General features: G+C 49.0%; 1 long non-coding RNA gene across 15 annotated transcripts in view; it reads right to left on the reverse strand.

Annotated features, from left to right (window-relative positions):
* Positions 1 to 17856, reverse strand: part of LOC103348570 (uncharacterized) — a 226909-nt gene that overhangs the window by 123744 nt on the left and 85309 nt on the right. Inside the window, exon 4 of one of the 15 annotated variants that reach the window (XR_016225722.1) lies at positions 4365 to 4382. The exons of 11 other annotated variants lie outside the window; for them this stretch is intronic. This is a non-coding gene — a long non-coding RNA (uncharacterized LOC103348570). Of the gene's footprint in view, positions 1 to 4364; positions 4383 to 10749; positions 10872 to 10939; positions 11150 to 17856 lie in introns of those variants that run through there. 3 more of the 15 variants (XR_016225705.1, XR_016225717.1, XR_016225709.1) reach the window with 3 other exon arrangements.

The raw sequence follows: 17856 nt of genomic DNA on the forward strand, positions 1-17856 counted from the left end.
GGCCACTTTACATGTGTTGTGAGTTTGAACAATGATGACCACTCTGTGTCAGGGCTTACAAACAATGTCGTATTTAATTCTCACTTCTGAAACCCTGAGGAGTGGCTCTTCCATGCCCATTTGTGCACAAGGAAACTGAAGCTCATAAAGGTGGCAGTGACCTGCCCATGGTCCTAGAGACAGGACAAACAGAGTCCAGGATGGCTGGTCCCAATGCCTACACACTCAGAGCTATGCAACACCACTACGGTCCCCCCTCCATGGAAGAAACACCAAAAAGGCAGGGTCTGAGACCCAAGTAACGTTTTTTAAAATGAAAGGCTATGGCCTTATGTCTTAGGGGTTGAAACAGAGCCTGAATCAAAGTAAAAAGAGGGAAAAAAGATAGTGCTCTATGGGGACAGTGATAAATGCTCACCCACAGTAAGACAGGCACCAACAGGGGAGTGGGCACCCGCCAGGCTCTGCCCAGAGCCCCTTATCGCCAGATCTCCCCATGCAGGCTGTGAGCACTGAGACCCTCCAGGACTTTGGAGCTGCGCTTAGTCTGCATACTGCAGCTGGTGCCCTGGGGGCGTCCTCAGCCCATTGGCAGCAGGGACTGGAACAACAACACCCTAACTTCCTGGTCCTCGCTATGATGCTAACTGCCTCCAAAAGTTCCCAGGGGATCAAGCTCGCGTGACCCACAGGAAGGGCTGGTCTGGCAGCACACACTGGCCGGGCCTCCTGAGCTGCCTCGCTTCCCTCTCCCATTCCCTAACTTGTGCTTTAATATAGAATTGGCCCCAAGTAAACAACCTGTACCCAGGTTGCCTTGGCTTCTGTTCTGGGAGAAGCAATCTAAAAACTGCAGGCTACCAGTCACATGAGCAATGACAGCTTGACTCCCATTCTAATCAACAAGTGGGTCTTGCAAAGATGAACACAGAGATAATCTCCCCTCCACTCCTACTTAAGCCTCCTGTCACTTTTAATGAACATACAACAATCTGCAGAGCGTAGCAGAATAAAAGAACCCAGATCTAGGCCAGACGACTCACCCCAGACTTCAGCCTGCGTTAGTAGTAGCACCCCCACAGACACAAGTTCCAAGATGCTTTTTGAAAGCAACAGACAATGCCTCAGCATTATTTCTGACATCAAACACACAAACTGACAATCATTCAACAAAACAGTTGGCTTATGCTCTTCAAAAATGTCAAGATCCAGAAACAAAGAAAGAGCCAGAAGCATAGAGTCTGGGACCCTAGATTGGATCCTGGACTGGGTAAAACCAAAGAGATCTTGAGATCTGATGAGCTTTGATAGAGAAACAGAGAGGAGTGGTGTTCCATGTCAAATTTCCTGGCTTTGGTAACTGAACTCTAGTTATGTAAAAGAACCATTTTGTTCTTAGGAAACATACATTACAGTGTTTAAAGGCACAAATACAAGGTACTCTTGAATGCTTCAAGAACATGATAGATTAGATATATAGATAGATGGATGGATGGATGCATGATAGACAGGTGATAGAAAGATAGGTGAGAAACAGAGATGGGGTGGGGAAGGTTGTGAAAGCAATGGGGCAACACAATGGGTGAGTCTGGATGAAGACTGCAATCCAAGTTCTTTATCCCATTCTTGTAACTGTTCTGTAAATCTGAGATTCTATCAAGAGTAGAAGCTATTCCCCAAATCAGGCACAAGAAACCCTTTTCTGCTGGGTGGAACCTGGACTGGTCTCTGCTCTTCCTCCCCGTCTCTCACACTATCAGCCAGCAAGGAAGAACAGAGAAACAGGGGCTGGTGCTGTGGTGCAGCGGGTTAATGCCCTGGCCTGAAGCGCCAGCATCCCATATGAGCACCGGTTCAAGTCCCTGGAAGACCGGGAAGAAGCTCCTGGCTCCTGGCTTCAGATCAGTGCAGCTCTGGCCGCTGCAGCCAACTGGGGAGTGAACCATCGGATGGAAGACCCCCCTCTCTGCCTCTCCTCTCTCTGTGTAACTCTTTCAAATAAATAAATCTTTAAAAAAAAAAAAAAAAGAACAGAGAAACAGCGCTGAGGGTGCACAGGGAATGTGGATGGACATGAAATTGCTAGGGTGAAGAAATGCACTTTTTCCTCCAGTCTGATAGCCCCTCCCTTCAGAAAGAGATCAATTTGAAGAAGTCACCCCAGATAGTTCAAACGTTCTCACATTTCATAAATAAGTAGTTGAATGCTTACTGTGTGTTGAGTACTGCTCTGATTGCTTTATGAGTAGTAACTTATTTGATTTTAACTCACTTAATCATTTAGTATAAAATTCCTGCACACTAGAGATAGCTTTATAATTCATCTAATCATTTCATATACATTAATAAATATTAACCTACTAATAATATTTAATCATTTATAAAGCATTAATAAAAGTTAATGTCTTCACCTTGTAATATTTAATCATTTACTTCACAAAAATGAAGCCTCGACCTTGGTTTTTTTGTTTTGTTAGAGCCAACAGTTAATGACACTAAAAGCTAGCATTGAATGAACACTTAGCATGTGCCAAGGCTGGTTCCAAGCTTCTGGCACGCACTGCCTCATTATCAGATTAATGCTTCCAGGAGCCTGGAGACACAGTACCATAATTATTCCCCATTCCACTCTCAAAGAGGCTTTCAGAAACTCGTTCAGGTTCACAGAGAAGCTACGCCATGGAGCTGGATTCAAATCTAGGTTGGTGTGACTTTGGCGCTGGCTAAGGGCATAGCGTAAAATTGTCACTCCATCACTGGAGGGACAAGCAGTCTGCAGCCTCATCAAATCAGATGCAAGGTCAGCAGTAGCACTTATCCCTCAGAGGAACAAAAATAAATGAGAAGAGGTAAAATTAGACACCACTTTTCTAAGAAACTCAGCCTGATTCCTCCCCAGTTCACAACCTCAAACTGCAGGCACGCAAACTTCAACATCAGAAGTCCGAAGTGCAGCTTATTTAAATTCTGTTGTATTTGGCTTTCTACTCTTGTGTTAGACGTATTTAAAATCAGCTACAAAAACACTTTAGTCCTTGTGATTTTTAGAAACATCCCAGGGCTGACAGCAAATAGCATCCAACATCCTTTCTGTTGAAAGTGCATCTGGGCCGGTGCAGTCCGCGAACCCCACAGGTTCCTAAGGCCTTTGGATGAGCGGTGGCTAAAGATTAAAGCGTGGTTGGTGAATAGCGTCTTTGACAAAGGGCCTCGGAAACACCGTGGTAACACCCAGAAAGCACAGTGCACTTGTTTCAATGGATCTTCCAGCGCCAAGTGCCATCTGCATTTTCCCACTCTGCAGGAATTTGCTCTGATTATTTATCCACTCGCCAAGAAGTTTCTTATCTAATCCTATGTTATCATTTTCTGTTCTTTCTCTCCTACCTCTGCCCCTCCACCACCATCTTTTCACAAAAGAACTATTGAATCTCAAAAATATTTCCATTCCATAAAACTTTCCACCCTTGCTGAAGTCAAGGCTGAAATAAACTGGGTAATGATAAGAGCTAACAGTCAGACATGGATCGAGCTACCCAAGGAGTCACAGGGCTTTTGCTTTTCTGTGGGTTCCCAGCTTCCCTCATATCTGTTGTGGGCCTGTGGTATGCTACCATGGCCTGAATTCAAACAGCAGGGTTGAGCCTCGAGTGAGGCATGAGGGCATATGGAGCACAAAACTGAAGGTGCTGCTCACTCCCAGGCTCTGCAGGTCCCCAGGAGTCCACTGGTCCCACTCTGCCCTGGCCTTGCCACTAACCAAAGGCTGCATCCTCAGCACCTCTCCTCCCTCTCCCCATCATAAGCCTCCTCAATAGCAGACTAGCATTTCCTAGAATAAATCTGATCTTGGGACTGCCCAAGCCCCTGGAGTGAAAGCTACACCCTCTGGCAGGACTGTGTGAAGCCCCTCAGATCTCCTCCCACCCAACTCACCCTCTAAGGAACCCCCTTCCCCAACCTCCCTGCCCCACACTGTTATCAACACCTCCAGGTCGTGATCCACAGTCCAGCAGGGACTTCCCAGTGGCCTCCCCTCCGACCTAATGCCAACTCATTTTTCAGATCTCACAGGGGAAAGAAAGGTACAGTAGAGTAGGAGAGAAGTTGAATTCTAGCTGTGGCCTGGCTTTGAATTCAATGCTACCTTTGGGGTCAGCTTCTTCCATTCATATATCTCGGTGATGAGAGGTCAACTTTGAGAGGCAGAGAGACAGAGTTGTTGTTTGCTGGTGCACCCCCTAAATGTCCACAATGGCTGGAGATGGGCCAGAACTGGATCTGCAAGCCAGGAACACAATCCAGATTTTCCACAGGAGTGGCAGGGACCCAACAGCTTGAGCCATCACCTGCTGCTTTCCAGGGTCCATGTTAGCTGGAAGCTGGAATTGGGAACAGAGCCGAGATTCAGTTCAAACCCAGGCGCTCTGATACGGAATGCAGGCACCCCCAGGCAGTGGCTTAACCACTAAAACAAATACCAGCCCCCTCTTTTTAGGAAAAATATTTGATTGATTGATTTGAGAGACAGCAGAGTCCACTTGATGAACTGACGATTGATGTCAGAAATAGAAAGGGTGGCCCAGGTGACTTTACAGGGTCTGTGTGTGGCACACGGTAAGCACTGAATGGCAGACATGGTCACGCCACCTTCAACACCACTCTCCATGATCTCCCGGATCCGGGCGACAACTCCCTCCCAGGCCTTTCTCTTGCACCTGTTTGGAATTCTTTTCCATGTTTCTACGACCAGACTGTCTCCTCCTCCAGACTGCGAGGCTGAAGGCAGGAACTCGATCTGCCTGTGGGCTGCTATCCTGCTACGACACTGCCTAGCGAGTGCCTGGGCCAAAAATACAAGTGACAAGGACATGGGAGCCACATCCACTCTGGTTCCCGAACAGGCAGTTGGAAAGTTCAGAACTCACAATTGCTCTGTGAACAGATTTCCTTGGATTTGAAAGCCTCCAATTGTCTAAAACACAAATTCGACCAAATGTGAGCTGGTTGTGTATCAGCTGTGAATGCGATTGTGCTCTGCTGTGGGAAAGATGAGGAGGACCAAGTTCAAGTCCTTGCCTTTGGCGAAGTGGTGGGAAAGATGCTTCAGATTCTGAGTCATTGCTTTTTCCTGCTGAGAGAGAAGACGGTGCTGGTCTCAGAACCAGAGTCCCAGGAGCACAACTCGCTGAATCAGATGTGCCTGGGCTCAAATCCCACAGCTTCACGACCTACAGGTTACTGACTTCCCTGATTGGAGGCCTGTCTTATGCAAAGGGCAGGCAGTCACAGGACCGACCTCAGAGGAGAAAGCAAGAGCATCCACGCCAATCACCCTAGCACGAGGGCTAGCGAGTAGAAAATGTGCGGTAGATTGTCACTGCCATTGCTCCTGTCATCTGCAGCCCCTCTTGGGCCCGGCTCTGCATACCTGGTGGTTTCCTCGTGTCTTCTAGAAGCTCACTTTACTTTTCTAAACTGCTTCAAATCAAAGAGGGGAAAATGCACATTTGAGACTCAGAGCTACTTGGCAGCTTAGGGCAAAGCTAAGTTTTTCTATTTCGAAGAGCATTGGAACACTCTGAACATGTATTTATCAATTTTGGGTGTTAAAATGTCACAACCCTTAACGTTCTGTCACATCCACTTCACATATAGACAATGTACATATATACACACAGTGAGGGATTCGTGATAATGATGTAACACGGGGAAGGAAAGACATATTGCCAGGTGTGCGGTAGGAGTCACTGAAGCAATATTTACAATGACAGAGCCAACAATGTGACAGCCACATGGTTTTTGCACTCTCTAGGTACTGACTTCCACACATGGGAAGTCACACGCTTCTATTTCAAGCCCTTTGACAACACATCAATCCACCCCAGACTCAGGGTTTTGGTGTTTTCCTTTAACTGCTCTTGGATGGACTCTGAGAGCCCCTGTCTTAGAAGTTTCTGCAGGAGCCGGCACTGTGGCACAGAGGGTAAGGCCACTGCCTGCAGCGCCAGCATCTCATTTAGGCACTGGTTCATGTCCCGGCTGCTCCACTTCCAATCTAGCTCTCTGCTATGGCCTGGGAAAGCAGTAGAAGATGGCCCAAGTGCTTAGGCCCCTGCACCCATGTGGGAGACCCGGAAGAAGCTCCTGGCTCTTGGCTTGGAATCAGCACAGCTCTGGCCGTTCCGGCCATCTGGGGAGTGAACCAGTGGATGGAAGACCTTTCTTTATCTCTCTCTCTCTGCATCTGCCTCTCTGTAACTCACACTTTCAAATAAATAAATCTTTAAAAAAAAATTCCTGCAGCACTGCATTAGTCCCATGGGAATGACTTTCTCCTTTGCCGTAGAATTCTGAGAAAGTGAAAAACAGTTCATTTTCTCTCGGAACGTTCTTTCTTCTTTCTGGGTATACAGGATTGCTTATGTAAGGCACGGAAAAGGGTCTCCTCTCCTACGCCTCTTCTGACTGATTGCTGGCAGGTGCCCAGAGCGTCACTGAAGAAGGGTTCTCATGCAGCTGTAGTGTCCAGAGGGTAAGACCACGCTGACGGATGAGCAATGTCTGCCCTGGGCGAGAGGGTGGGGAGGTCCCGAGCAGAGCACCCCACGATGGAAATCTCCTTCTTCCAGACGAAGACGCCATCGCCACTCCCTGCCGCCCACACCATCTGTCTCTCTCCACCTTACCACACTGCGTGCTTCCACTGCCGGGGCACAGCTCAAAGATCAAGTTATCATTGGCTCAAATTGATTTCTCTTTGCTGGAGATGCAGAATGCTTTGCGGCTAACTCACAGAGGAAGGAGACTCTCTCAATGAAGTTTAAGTAGGGGGGCACACGTTTCCAGTAGCATTAATACGCCCCCTCCCACACAGAATATCAGTTTTCCAAATCAAGATACTCAAGCAACTACCTTCATAATTAGAAAGAAAATAAAAGAAATAATAACAGATAACTTCTTTTGTGCTACACCAGCAAGTCCTTTGCCTTGAAAATAATATACGCCAAGAGCAGGTGTCTGGGTCAGTGGTTCAGCTGCCCCACCTCCAATCCAGCTTCCTGCTTGGACCTGAGAAAGCAGCAGATGAAGGCCCAAGAGTCTGGACCCCTGCACCCACATGGAAGACCCAGAAGAAGCTCCTGGCTTCAGTCTGGCTCAGCGCTGGCTATTGGAGCTGTCTGGAGAGCGAACCAAAGATGGAAGATTCCTTTTTCTCTCTCTCCCTCCCCATCACTGTCTCTGTGCCTCCCTCTTCCTCCCTCTCTCTCTTTCTAACTCAGACTTTCAGAACAAACAAACATATTTTTTAAAATTTTTACCATTTTTGCCACTCTTCAATGCGCAGGACAGTGGCATTAGGACATTCCCATTGTTACACACCCACCACCAGCAGCCATCCCTAGAACCTTTCCTTCATTCCCATCTTTTACCTCTGACGCCATCAAACAACCATTCCTCAAGGCACCTAGCACTGTGACTCCGCAGGCTGGGCCACTGTTTAGGACGCCTGCACCCTACAGTGAGCACCAGCTGCTCTGCTTCTGGTTCCTGTTTTCTGCTAATGCGTCCTGGGAGGCAGCAGCGACAGCTCAAGTGCTTGAGTCCCTGCGCCCACAAGGGAGACCTCCCCAGGCACCTGGCTCTGACTGGGCCCAGCCACGTCTGTTGCAGACACGCAGGGAGTGAGCCGGCAGATGGAAGACCCCCCTCTCTCTCATGTTCAGTTAGATGATAAATACATCAATAAACGAATAAGCATTTTTTTTTAAAAGTTCTCCCAAGTGATTCTGAGCTGAGGTTAGAACCTGACCACCTTGAGAACTCAGCATCTCTGGATACCAAACATCACCAGTCACCACTCTAAATGGCAAGGCCTCCCGAGCTTCAGCCACACGGGCTTTGGGCTTTGGGGTTTGTTTGGCAGCTGCTTGGGTTTCCACCTTCCCTGCTCAAAAGACCAGCAAGGTCCACGTGCATCTGCACAGATGAAACCATGCTGACTGAGGGTCCCTCCTACATTCAGGCTCAGGGTAAGGACGGCTAGCTGCAGAGGGCCTGGGTCCCAGGTATCAAAAAACCTAAAAACGCGCATCTCTTTTGTCACAGCCCATGTACCTGGAGCAACTTATCCTAAATCAAAATTGAGCTCACGTATGGAAATGTTACAACAATGCTGCCTGTATGTGAAAAACCCAAAACCACCCATGTTCAGATTTCAGTTCTGGGTGCTGAAATACACACAATGAAACACCAGGCAGTCGTTAAAAAAGATCGTGTGGTTTTAAGTTTTCACAGAAAACATGCCCACAGTTTATTGTTGAATGAAACAATTACCCTGTTTTTGTTTAAACAGAGGACACACTTAGAGGAAAGACAGCGAGTGGCTGTTGGAGTTGGCTTTAGTCCGGTCCTGCTTTTGCTGATCTGTATTTCTCAAGCTCTTCTCCGATCAATGCAACTCTTAAGGAGAGAAGCAGTGGAGAGGCAGTGACAGGAAGCAGCGGGGCTGTGCGCAGAGCGTGAAGATGGACCCTGCCTCTCCACAGCTCCCCGCCCTGGAGCCGCGCTGGGAGCCCTGGAGGATGCTCCATGCTTCGTAAAAGGCTGCAGTGTGAACCTCGGGGGATCAACGCTGCTATCCGCAGCTGTGCATCCCCCCTCTGCCATCGCATTCCAACGCCTCAATCCCCAGCTGGGATGCACCAGCGTCTTCCTCGGCTCCGCCCTCCTCACACTTCTCCTAACTCCTTCCGTGCATGGATCTCATGGCACGCCCCAGGCTCTTGTGAGACCCATCATTATGCCCATGACAGAGGTCAGGAAGTAGAGGCCTGTGGAAAGCATCCCCAGCTTGGTTTCTTACTGCTCCTGGAATCAGACTCAGAGCCAGGGGATGGCACCACGAAATGTGCCATGAGCATCCCAGAAGGAGAATGTAGGGGCAGGAAGAAAGGTCCCGGGCGGGCAGGAGCCTCACTGCTCTAAATGGTGGACGTTATCCTGAGCCTTTTGGCAGGCAATCAGCCACTAAACACAGGCCAAGTCAGCCTCCCAGCCGCCCTGAGACCCACGTCAGGCGCTTTCCTGAGGACGGGAACCAAGCCTGGTGTGGCTCTCCGTGCTTTGTCCTCCCTGCCCGTTTCAGTGGAGTCAGCCAGGGCCAGTCAATGAGATGACAGGGCTGGGATGGCTGCCTCCCCAGCAGGGGGGGGCCTGTGTTTGTCTGAGCAGGAGGACGCGGGCAGATATTGCCACTGGGTCAGCTGGGAGCTGGCAGGAGAACTAACGAGCTCGTAAATTGGAAAGGAATTAGCCTATCAGATGGCAGAGGCAGGACACCACACAGCCACGCGCAGGAGTCGCTGCCATAACTCAGGGAAAGCAGAACCTTTTCCCCAGGAAGAGGTCATCGGAAGAGCAAACCAAACCAGGACGCTCATTTCAAGGGGAATTTATGGCTCCATTAGCAAAGCGCCCCATGAGGCTGACTCAGGAGCCGGGAGGAGAGGACGCGTCGCCTGCCTCTCAAAGAGGGGCCCCTCAGCGAGATCCGTCTGAGACGCTAAGGTGAAGGCACACAGAGACCTGGCAGGGACCTGTGCCTGGGAATCCTGTTGGGAGCTCCAGGGAGAGACAGCAGGGAAAGCAGTTTCTCCCCGGTTTCACCCCAGTTGAACCAGAGAAACGTGCTGGTCTTATATAAGTCAGAACACTTTCATTTAATAAAAGGAGTTCTGTTCAAGAAAATAATAGAAACCATGGCAGAACATCTTTTGGCTAAGCTACTGCATCCAGCAATGAGAGTCACTCAGCAATGGTAGATGAGCAGTTACCCTGTGGCCAGCACATAGCGAGAAATCCCAGGTACCAACAGTAAGATGTGAACAGGAGCCGGGTACTGTAGCACAGCAGGCTAAGCTGCACCTGTGACGCCAGCTCAAGTCCCGGCTGCTCCACTTCTGCTCCAGCTCCCTGCTAATGCACCTGCAAAGGCAGCACAAGGCGGCCCAAGTCTTTGGGCCCAATGCTGGAGACCCAGACTGAGTTCCAGGCTCCTGGCCTCGGCCTGGCCCGGCCCTGGTCACTGCAGCCATTTGAGAAGTGAACCAGCAGATACAAGATTTCTCTCTCTCCCCATCACTCCACCTTAAAATAAACAAATAAAGCTTTAAAAAATAAGATGGGGACAGGTATTTGGTGCAATGGTTAAGTCATCACTTGAGATGTCTGTATCCTATATCAGAGGGCTTGGTTCAAGTCCTGGCTCCTCCAATTCTGATCCAGCTTCCTGCTGAAGCACACCTGGGGAGACAGCATGTGATGGCTCAAGTACTTGAATTCCAGCTACTCACATGGGAGACCCTGAACTGGGTATATCAGCATGGCCATGAACTGGCTGCTGCTGTCATTTGGGGAGTGAGCCAGTGAATACAAGATTCATTCATTCATTCATTCACTCTCTCTCTCTTCCTAAAACTCTGCAGTTTTCTCTGAACCACCCACCCACATTTTGAAGAAGAGGCAGCCCTTACGACACAAGCATCCTACATGCTTATCTGCCTATCAGATAAAATGAAAAGTAAGAATTTTTAAAGCAAACATGATTCTTCAACTCTTGAATTTTTCTGTCTCCTGGGGACAGACACTAGAATCAATTCAGAAATATGTATGTTGTCATGAGTTTGGCATGGGAAAAGGGTAATGTTATAAAGGTAAACTGAGGCACACCAAGAATCTGAAAGTGTTTATTTGCACAAACAACAACAATGAAATGAGTAGCTCCAGAGCTGCACCGAGGGGGACTTTTACAGGAGGGCTACAGAAGGAAGGCCAAGGAATTATACAGCTGCCTCAATGGGTCCATCCACCTACAAAGTCCACAGAGAAACGTAAATGTGTTGGCTGAGTTCAGATTCTGCCATTTTTTAAAATCAGCATTTATAAGAAATAGCTCCAGTTAAGTTCTGCTTGCATTTGCAAATAGAGCAGGATTGAGGGAACTTAGGAGGACCGCTGGCTTCGTCTGCCCTGGGACTCTTCCAGCCTGCTCTCCATGAGAATTTACTTTACACGACTGTGAGGCAGGAAAGCAACGGAAGAGGGCAAGGCGGTGGCAGAGAGGGCTTCCTGGAAGAGATGGCATCACCTTAAAGCCAGAAATCGGACAGCAATTATTTGGAGAGAGAACAGCGATTTGTGAGGAAGCCTGAATGTTTCCTAAAACTCTGCAGTGTTCTCTGAACCACCCATCCACATTTAGAAGAAGAGGCAGCCCTTAAGACACAAGCATCCTACATCATTTGGTTTTGTTTGTCAACTTTTCTACTAAATGAACTGACTTTCCACATTCCCAGTGCCAATGTCCTATATGACATCATAGGCAGAGGGAGACTCAGAAGCAATGACCTTGAGCTTGATATGGACACAGAGTTACTTCGAGGAACCTGCAATCACTCACGCATCCATTTGTTCAACAGCATTTGCTGTTTCCTTCCCATAGAGGCAGGAAAGAGTGATCCATGGGTGGGTGGGTGTGTACACAGCTTGCAACAAAGTAAAGGAAGACAGCAGAGAGGCAGCGTGGAAGGGGCTATGGGACACACCTGGAGACTAGGAGAGAGGCTACAAGCAATGGATACCACGTCTCAGGTGCTTTGGACATGGACAGTGCATCAGGATACCCGGGGCTGAAGCCTGGCTCTGGTACTGTCCAGCTGTTTTGCCTTGGGTAAGTGGCTTAACCTCTCTGTGCATCAGTTTCCTCTCTTCTAAAATTGTATATTACATGGGGTTGTTATGAAGCAGGAATTTTTTTAAAAAGATTTACTTATTTGAAAGGCATAGTTACAGAGAAAGGGGGAGAAGACAGAGACAGAGGGATCTTCCACCTGCTGGCTCACTTCCCAAATTGCCACAATCACAAGGACTAGACCAAGGAAGAAGCCAGGAGCCTGAAACTCTACCTGGGTCTCTCACATGGCTGCAGGGGCCCAAGCACTGGGGCCCTCTTTTGCTGCTTTCCCTGGCACACCAGCAGGGACCTGGATTGGAAGTAGAGCAGCTGGGACTCAAACCGGTGCTCATATGGGATGACCGCATCACAGGCAGCAGCTTACCCCACTGCACCACAACACTGGCCCTGAGGCAGGAATGATTAACATTTGCAAAGTTTGATACACACAATATGGGCTGTGGAACTGTTTGATAAGTAAATTGCAGCAAAGTAGAAATAAATCCTTTTTACTTAAAAAAAATTTAAATGCAGAAAACATAAAAACTCTTGCACTTTAGGGACTATAGATAAGGACAAGGTACTGTGTATTCCCCCCCCCCCAAAAAAAAAAAAGCTATAAGAAAGGATTGTGGATGTTCCAACCCAAAGAAATGATGCCGCTGGAGGCCAGCGCCGCGGCTCACTAGGCTAATCCTCCGCATTGCGGCGCTGGCACACCGGGTTCTAGTCCCGATCGGGGCACCGGATTCTGTCCCGGTTGCCCCTCTTCCAGGCCAGCTCTCTGCTGTGGCCAGGGAGTGCAGTGGAGGATGGCCCAAGTGCTTGGGCCCTGCACCCCATGGGAGACCAGGAAAAGCACCTGGCTCCTGGCTTTGGATCAGCGCAGTGTGCCGGCCGCGGCGGCCATTGGAGGGTGAACCAACGGCAAAGGAAGCCCTTTCTCTCTGTCTCTCTCTCTCACTGTCCACTCTGCCTGTCAAAAAAAAAAAAAAAATGATGCTGCTGGAGGAGTGAGATGTGCTTGCTGTGACTGGAATATTACACAACATGTGCAGGCACAGAAACGCTGCATGGCCCCCGGTAGGTGTGTGCTGTTTTTGTGTATCAATTCTTAAAAAACGGACCAAGAAAGCCCAAAGGATTATCTATATTTATATATACACACAGGTATTCACCAAGTTGGTGAAAGAATTGAGCTTGTGTACACACGTGTGCATGCGTGTAAAGCTGCCCAGCCTCTCGTGTTCTCCTCCCCAGCCTGTTATGAATTTGGTATGTACAGAACGCTTCTGGTCAGTGTTGTATACTTTACTGCCCATGTGAACCTGTATATTATATTTAGTATGCTTACTGTATTCACCACTTATAATCAGAATCATATCGTTTACATTGTTTTGGAGTTTGATTTTTTTGACCCAACATTATGTTAAAAAAAAATCCACCCACGCAGACCCAATCTAATTCCTTTCTTAAAATTCATTTATTTTCATTTGACTTGAAAGAGACGGAAAGAGATCCTCCAGCCTCTGTTTAATCCCCCAAATGCCCACAATGGCTGGAGTTAAGACAGACAGAAGCCAGGAACCTGGAATCCAGTCTGGGTTTCCCACATGGGTGACGAGGACCCAAGTCCTCAGGCCATCACTTGCAGCCTCCAAGGGTGTGTATTAGCAGGAAGCAGGATTCAGAAGCAGAGTCAGGACTTGAACCAGGCACTCTGATCTGGGATGTGGGTATCCCAGACAGCATCTTACCAGCTCAGCCAAATGCTCACTCTCATACCACATCCAGTTCATGCTAACAGCTGTCTGTGTTCTGTGTACCCCACTGTGTAAGGATACAATAATGTGTTTATCTATCCCCCTCCTAATGGACAGTCAGGTTGTTCCTGATTTTCCACCTTTGCACTTGTTACTGCAGTAACTGCCTTGCTCCATGTTCCTCAAGGACACTTACACCTGGATGTGCACCTGCTGGGGTCATGGGAAGGTCAGGGGATCAGTTGCTCCTTCAACATGACCCCATGGAGCCAAATTGCTCTCTGCAGTAGTTGCATCTATTTCCATTCCCATCAGCCATGTGTATTATAGGGATGAGCGTGAAACTGCGGGGACTGGAGGGACTGTGTCCCAAGAAGGCACGGATCTCTGACCCATCCTAGTCCCTGTCCTCATCTCATTTCTGCACAACAGAGCTGGGGGTTAGGGTTAGAGGAGGAACCTCAGGCAAAGGGGAAACAGAGGCTTGCCCATGGCTGCAGCGGCCTTTCAGGTGGGAAGCTGGAATGCAGACCTTCAGCCCAGGGGGTTCCTCAGCTGTGTTCCCACAAACGTCAGTGGTCTGTGGTACCATCATGGCTAAGAAGGAGGAGTCCCGGGCGAGAAGGTGGAAAGAGAAAGCGTGAAGAAGCACACGCTGTTGCTTTAATTTGCAGTTCCCTAGTGACGTCCTACACGGCACATGCTTTCACATGCTCCCTTGCCATCTGTATACCTGGTGTTCTCAGTGGGTTCTGCACAAATCTGCGATCATTTTGAAACCGAACTCTTTGTTTTCTCTCTGCCTAGCTTAAATAGTTCTTCATTCAGAGTTTAGATGCCAGGTCTTTATCAGATATGTCTTTTGCAAGCACCTTCTCTCGGTCTGTGGATTTTTTTTTAAGGTTCAAACTAGGCTTACAATAAGTGGGTCACTATAAAGAAAAAGTGCTTTTCAAAATGTAACTTCATAAGGAAATAAATACAGACAGAAGTTGAATATGGCAGCAATGGTGAAGGCAGTAAACAAATTAATAAAATTCGGGAGTCACTTATGTCAAGTGTCTGCCTTCCCCTCTACTCACACCCACACCCACACCCACACCCCCCTTACACCTTCACACGTCATACACACGGAACACATCCCATCAACCACAGAGGAGTGCTCCTGCTTCCGCGGGTGACATCCCAGACACCGGTCTACGTAACCCAGGTGGATATTAATTACTCCAGCATCTGGCGTGTTCATTATCCCCAGTCTATGAGAAACAGCGTTTACCAGGGAACCCATGCATGTGTGCACACACACATGCACCCCAGAACTTCAGGATCTAGCCCAGTTAAAGCCCAAAAGAAACGAAGCTCCTGGCTTCGTTCAGCACAGCAACGCTGTGTATTAATGGAATTCGCACTCACTCAAAGTCGCTTTCTCAGGACTCTAAATCCTTGAGGCTTCATACTCTGCTTCCCCCTGCCATTTCACAGAGGAAAAGCAAAGCACGTCCCTCTGACATTGTACAGAGATCTTTAGCATTTCTGAATCATAGCAGAACAAATGGCAGGTGTCGACGCCGCGGGCGGAAAGGACATGGTGTGTTCAATGACCCGAGAGGAGGCGGGCAACTGGGCGGTCTCGGGGGTGAGTGGGGAGTGGGCTGAAGCCAGGGAGGTGGCAGAGGCCTGTCGTAAAGGGGCTTGAATGTCAACTCAAGGATTTTTTTAAGGCAGAGAGAGAGACCTTCCACTCGCTGGTTGACCCCCACAGATGCTGGCAACAGCCTGGGCTGGGCCAAGGTGAAGCTAGGAGCCTGCAACTCAAGCCAGACCTCTCGGGTGAGCCACCACCTGCTGCCTTCCAGGCACCGCCCACCAGCAGGGAGCCAGTCAACGTGGGGCCAGGGCTTGAACCAGGCACTCCGATGTGGATGTCAGCATTGCAAGCAGCATCTTGACCCCCGCCTACCACCCCTTAAGGATCTGAAAAGCAATAGCGAGGCCATCAGAATGGGCAATGTGGGGTTGCGGGGGGAGGGGAGATTTCCAGTGACATCTGACTTTTAGATTAAAAACAAAGTAACAAGGTAGTTCCTCTTCACCTATAATCCTAAAGTGGTAACTTTGATGTTAGATCGTTGGGCCACTCGAGGTTACTGTCACTGTTTGTCAGAGAACTTGGAGGGGGGGAAGTTTAGTGGACTGAGGGAGAACAAAAGATTCCTGTGGCACAGGGAGAGCAGCAAACCCAACTCCTGCCTCTCCTGGCTGCAGGCCGGGCGTGTGCACAGATGATTGTGTGATTTGGGCTCCTTTTTTGTGCCTGCGGGGGAACACAGCCTTCCTATTCCCTTGACCTTGGACCCTGAGCCTCCACAACTGTAAGACAGTAAATTTCTGGGGCCGGTGCCATGGCATAGTGGGTAAAGCAATGCCAGCATTCCATATGGACTCCAGTTAGAGTCCTGGCTGCTCCTCTTCCAATTCAGCTCTCTGCTGTGGCCTGGGAAAGCAGTAGAAGATGGCCCAAGTCTCTGGGCCCCTGCACTCACGTGGGAGACCCGGAAGAAGCTCCCAACTTCGGATCAGTACAGCTCCGGCCCTTGTGGCCATCTGGGGAGTGAATCAGCGGATGGAAGACCTTTCTCTCTGTCTCTCCCTCTAACTCTGCCTCTCAAATAAATAAATCTTTTTGAAAAAAACAGTAAGTTCCTATTATCAAAGCCACTCTCTCGTGGCCTTTTGCACAGGAGTGCGGCGGACCACAGCAGTTGCTACAAACCACAGCATACCATTGGCATTCGTGGGACTCTGTCACCAAGAGACAACATGGATATTCTCATCCCACATCCCAGTTGTTAGATATTTCAAACTATCCCTATGCTCATCAGCACTCGGAACCACAGCTGTTGTTCAACCCACTGTTAAATCACGTTCTTCAATGTGTGAATCAAGGAGCACGTATGTGGCCATACCACCATTTCTAAAATATTTTGAGCACTGCATTTCAAATCGCTGGTTTTCTTCATAGCTCTATGTGTTTCACACTAAGTACTGAAAACATTATTCTGAGAGGCCCAAGCACAAAATGCGTAGAGAGAAGGGAAACTGTCTCAGGGGGCTTGCTGAACCTTCACAGAAGACGCTATTACCAAAAAGCTACACGAAGACTTCAAACTGTTCTGCACCAAAATAAGCTTATCTTTGAAGTCCATTTATCCACAAATGTCTTTGAAGCCCACTTAGATAAACAGATGTCCCCAAACCTCACCTCCCTTCCCCCATCCAGGAGAGAGATTCCGGATTGGCTGGAGAGAGGTGTGTATTAAGGGGATCATTTTACCCATTCAAAATTCTTTTGGAACAAAAAGTGGCATGCCAGCTGTCATGATCCGTGACAAAGCAAGCTAAAAGGCCCACCTCCTCAGACTCACAAAAATATCAGAGTGAAAACCATACAAGGGCTTTGCGGCTTTCACGTCTATGTTCTCACACTAAGTTTCAGCCATACCTAGCACATCACTGGTGTTCTGACATATTTGTGGAGTGAATGACCCAAAAATGCAAAGTCGTGCTAGCAACATCTCAAAAAGTCCAATGGGAAAAGTGGAGAAACAGCCTGAGGGTCTAACGCGGTCCTTGGTGGCTGCCATGTCTGGCTTCACAAGGACAAGAACAGGAAGCTGGCCCTTCCCTGGTTCCCAGGGACTTCCCAAGACTGCCAACCTGGGGTTTTCTCCAATGCACCAGGGCAGCAGAGCTGGGAAGGCACACAGTGCACCAGGGCAGCACAAAGCTGGCCACCACAGGTCACAGGGCAAATGGAACAGCCCTGAAGAATCGTGGAGCTCAAGGCAGGTTCTCGAAGCCACAGGATACTGGGACCACCCGGGACCACTCCCAAGGTGGAGAGTGTGGTCTGTGCCAGGGGACTTTAACAAGCGTCCTCTGTTCCCTACAGCCCCTCTCATGCACAGATGCTTCCTCATCAAGTCACAGGGCCCTGGAGACACTGGAGATGGCACTCGGACAGCTGACGGCTCAGTGAGTCAGGTGAGCCCTTTCTTATGACTGCCTCCCCGACCTACTGCCCTCCCACCCCTGGCACATCCAAGGGTTCTCCAGGGTCGTGGCTGTGAATGGCCCAGACTCCAAACTCCAAGGGCCACAGTGCATGAAACCTGTTTTTAAAGGACTCAGTGGGGCTGGCGTTGTGGCACAGCAGGTTAAACCACTGCCTGCATCCCATATGGGCACTGGTTCATGTCCCAGCTGCTACATTTCCCATCCAGCTCCCTGCTAATGTGCATAGGAAGTCAGCAAAAGATGGCCCAAGTGCTTGGACCCCAGCACCTACATGGGAGGCCT

Source organism: Oryctolagus cuniculus, chromosome 19 (assembly GCF_051225735.1).
Source record: "Oryctolagus cuniculus isolate XC-2025 breed Fujian yellow rabbit chromosome 19, ASM5122573v1, whole genome shotgun sequence".
NCBI lineage: Eukaryota > Metazoa > Chordata > Mammalia > Lagomorpha > Leporidae > Oryctolagus > Oryctolagus cuniculus.